This window comes from Gavialis gangeticus, unplaced genomic scaffold, assembly GCF_001723915.1.
Source record: "Gavialis gangeticus isolate Ggan-Ray unplaced genomic scaffold, GavGan_comp1, whole genome shotgun sequence".
Classification (NCBI taxonomy): domain Eukaryota; kingdom Metazoa; phylum Chordata; order Crocodylia; family Gavialidae; genus Gavialis; species Gavialis gangeticus.
Genome location: NW_017729032.1, coordinates 23,347,217 through 23,351,663, shown reverse-complemented (window position 1 = coordinate 23,351,663; position 4,447 = coordinate 23,347,217). Strand labels below are relative to the sequence as shown.

Below are 4,447 nucleotides of genomic sequence, written 5' to 3'. Positions count from 1 at the left end.
TCAGACACCTGTAGGTGGCTGCCTCTTGCACCAGGTGGGCAGAGGGGGTTGAAGGTGGCTAGGAGCTGGAGCCCCATGTGCTGGGGCAAAAGCCAGCTGGCTGCAGCTTCCCCCCACCACCACTTGGCAGGGTGTATGGTGCCTGGCATGTGTCCCCAAGGCTTCCCTGCAGTGCAGCAGGGACAGGAGGAGGAGGAGTTGCTGCTGGAGGTGGGGGGAACAGAGCAGCACCTGGGTGACTGAAGCCACACCAGAAGCAGCCCCATTGTGTGGGCTGGCCTGTGTGGCCGGGAGCATGGTGCAGGATGCCCCAGGTGGGAGCAGACAGGGCTCAGTCCCATGAGAAGTGCTGGGAGTGTAGCCATGAGCCAGATGCAGGGGGGGTGTAGACCACACCTGTACCTCACACCCCAGCTGAGTTGTGCTGCATGCATCTAACATAAGCCTTTGTAACAATTTACCCATTGCAGTCTCTTTCCTTCATTTACACAAATGTTTTATTTAAATCTCCCACTATGCCACTACCACTTCTTCAAATGTATCAAGAGCAATAGCTCTTATTGGTTAATATAAAGATGCCTCCTCCAACTTCTGGCCTCTTAACAAGCAAAAGGCAGGAAAGCTATGCACCTTTATACCAAGAAAGTCATCAACACCTGTTCTGAGCAATGTGAGATAATGTGATTTAAATGCTTTAAATGCTGTCAGGAGGATTCCACCATGCACAGAATGCCACAGTGTAGTTGTAGCGATACAAAGAAGGAACGGACAGGTCTTCCAGTCCCACCAGTTTCCCACCATTGCTAGTGCCTGGGGAGCTGCAACTGTGGGAGGTTTTTAAGACAAATGGTAGAATGGACACCCCCCAATTGGCACAGGAGTACTAGGTGAATGAAAGTTTAACCTGAAGAAGAGCTAGCTGGAGTGTGTTAAGTGGAGAATGTAGTAATGGCTGCAGGGCAGTAAACAGATGATAATGCTTGGCATTTACATAGAGCTTTTTGAAGCACTGTAAAACACTGGAGTTTTTCTGAGTATGAGTCATGACAACAATAATGTTTACCTAACAGCATTTAACTCACAGGACCACATGCTAAGAAAGGTAAGAAGTAGCGTCACAGTTTCATAGATTTTATTTAGTATATCCTTAGCCACGGCAGGACTCACCAGCTGAGCTCAGATGAGACAGTGTCGACAGCTTCCTGGGTTGGCTGCTGCCCTTGCTTTCTTGCTAAGGCCTGGGCCACGGTGACTGGGAGCTGAAGAACAGGACTGATTCTCACAGAAACATCTTGTAGCTCTGTTGTTCCCATATAGATTGGGTTTTACTTGATCTCAAACCCTCTCTGTTTTGTTCTACCCTGAACACATAGGATGTTTGTTCATGTGATGATGTCATGATATACATGTGACAAAAGTGTCACTTTGCGTGGCTTAATGGCATCACACATTACACATGTGCCAGTTTCAGGGGATTTAGATGAGTTTGCATCGTTGCAGCTATTAGGCAGCTCATCCCCTGGCCACAAGAGAGGTGGGCAGGCTCAGAAGAAAAACAGGATTGGGCCCCTTCCACTTCAGTCTTCAAGGCAGAAGTGGCGAGAGGCCTGATTTTTTTTTTTTTTCCCAGTGGAGACTGCCCACAGCTGGGGAGCAAGCTGATGGCAGGCTGAGTGGCCTCTGAGCTACGGGGGGCCCCAGTCCTTCCCTCCACAGCAGCAACACCTCCCAGGGTTGCCCAGATGGGCTACTAGTGGACCAGGGGTTGCCCCAACTTGGGGACAGCACCCAGCCCGATACAACTCTTCCCTGGGTGCATTGCTACCATAGGGGGAAGGACCGGGGACCCCCATAGCTCAGGGGCCACTCAGCCCAGTGGCAGCTTTTCCACCAGCCACAGGCAGGCTCCAAAGGAAAAAAAAATAACAACAATTGGTCCCCTTGCTGTAACATGGTAGAAAAATAAAGCCCCTAAATTGAAACGGTTGGTTTCAATTAAAAACCCACTATTTCAATTTAGGGGCATAGACCCCCATCACATGTACAAGCACCCAAGGGGTCACAATTGAGCAGAATCTGAGAGACCTCTGCAGGGCCGGAGAAGAACATAATGTCACTTGGCTCAACCACCTTCTTGGAACGGATCCTGAGGGGATCCATGAGGCACCATTGAAACTAGGCTGAGAAACTGTGTGCATGGAGAAATAAAAACTAGCTCACTGAATGGCAAAAGCCCCCCTAGAACACTAATCAGGTGTTATTTGGCTGATGAGTAAGTGGAACAAATGTTTGAACCTATCCTATTAATCCCTTAGATAATTTTCAATATCTTAAATCTGTCAAGACAAAATCTTTTCCTTTGCCATTGAAAATGTCCCCGAGTTCCTCAGGCAAATGCCTTAGAGAGCAAATCTGTCTGCTCAACATTGCACCCTCATGGGCACTTATATCTTTTCTGAGGTGTGATGTTCAGAATTGTTTATAGTACTCAAGGTGCAGTCTAACTACTTTATATACAATAATACTATCTTCCTTGATTTATATTGTATTTCTCTGACAATTCCATTTGCCTTCTTCAATACACAAGCACAGGGGGTTGAAGGCCATGGGGAATAGCTCTATAATAACTCCCAAATTTATTTTGAACTCCTAGTAATATGCTGTTGTGCCTTTCTATTTGTTACTTGGTTGAATTATTTGTGCCAAAATCTGTAAATACCACGGCAGCTGCACTCTCCTGGGACAATGCAGATCACAAAGCTCAGGACAGAGTACCAGAGAGCTGGAGAATTCAGCTATGGGACAGATTTCCAGGGGAGATCAGGCAAATCAAGTGTGATCTGATCATCAGAAGAAAAATGCTGCAGAACCTTCCTCTTAAAAGGCATTTGCAGCAGAAGAATACTATATATTTTGCATACCACATGCCCCAAAATAAAATATGCACCTTATTTCTGGAGAGGTAGAATAAAGAAAAACATGTATTTTCCAAAAATATGGCTGCATATAGCAGGTACAGAGCCTAATGTTCAGCTCACTCATCCACACTTTTCTGGTTAACCAAAAATGGAAATCCTAGCCATGAGTGGATCTATGCTTTTGAAAAGAGCTGAAATGTCTCCAGGGCAGTGAAAAAGAAGAGGAGAAACCAGGAGCAGGTAGCAGACAGCAAAATTTCCTGAAGACATTTTAGCTTAATTAGACCCTAAAAAAGATGAGGTGACCATTTATACCTATGGAGTGAAGAACAATGACCCATTAAAGCAAGTGACTCCCTCAGCTGCCTGAATACAGCCTGCAGAGTACCCCACTGCTACTCAAAGCTGATAAGCAGGCAAGGTTCTTTGGGTGAATATGGTATCTTTTATTAGACCAACTTAAATAGTTGGAAAACAATTATTAAGCAAACTTTCAGGTTCAAAAACCCTTCATCAGGCTAAGGAAGATTCAGTAGTTGGTGTGTACTCTTCCGGGATGGAATGAAAAGTAAGGAAGCCAGAGGCTGGTCTGGTGTGCATAAAAGACAGGCAGTCAGTTAAAATGTAGATTGAGGAGTCAATGGGTGAGAGACAGGCTCAGGCAGGAGGGGAGAGAGAAGGGGGATGAATATTGGAGAGATACCTGAGGAGTCAGATGTCGGGCAGGTTATGATGTGTCATAAATCCAATGTCTATATTTAGTCCATGATTTTTAATATCCAGGAGGTTGATGAAGTGCAATTCATAAGCTCGCTGGACCTGGTCCTGGCCACAGGCAAGGCCAGGTGCTTGACCACCTGGGCGATAGCGATCATCGCCTACTGGAATTCACCATCCAGCACAGGGTGTCAAGGGCCTGCAGCAAGGCAGTAGCCCTTGACTTCAGGAGGGCCGACTTCAATGAGTTGAGATTGATAGGAGAGGCATTGTGGTCCCAGAGAGTAGGGGAACTAGGTGACCAAGACAAGCGGTTGTTCCTTAAGGAAACGATCCTCCGAGCTCAAGGGGTGACAGTCCCAATGCAAGTCAAAGGGGGCAAGAGTGCTCAAAGGCCCCCTTGTCTCACCAAAGGCATTCAAGAACATCTGAAAGCCAAAAAGGGGGCATACATCCAGTGGAAGGTGGGGTGCTATCACCAAAGAGGATTATACCTCCATAGCAAGAGTCTGTAGGGAGGCTGTTAGGAAGGCTAAGGCGGGGATGGAACTAGGGATAGCAACAAGGATCAAGGACAACAAAAAGTCCTTTTTTAAATACAGAGGGAGTAAAAATAAGGAGGCACCAGGCAACATGGGGCCCCTGCAGGATACACTTGGCAATCTGATGGTTGCACCAGATGAAAAAGCAGACCTTTTTAACAAATTCTTTGCCTCCATTTTTCTGAGCGGGGACCGGGACTTCTCCCCCACTGGGATTCAGGACAGACTTAGAAGTGACTCCGCCAGGCCTAGGGTAAGGGAGGACTGACT

General features: G+C 46.8%; 1 long non-coding RNA gene across 1 annotated transcript; it reads right to left on the bottom strand.

Moving 5' to 3' along the window:
- Positions 1 to 3,402: 3,402 nt before the first annotated feature.
- On the bottom strand, positions 3,403 to 3,653 carry LOC109302479. Its single transcript, XR_002098804.1, has 2 exons — positions 3,622 to 3,653; positions 3,403 to 3,507 (listed from the first exon to the last, which is right to left on the bottom strand). It is a non-coding gene; the product is annotated as an uncharacterized LOC109302479 (long non-coding RNA).
- Positions 3,654 to 4,447: the final 794 nt, after the last annotated feature.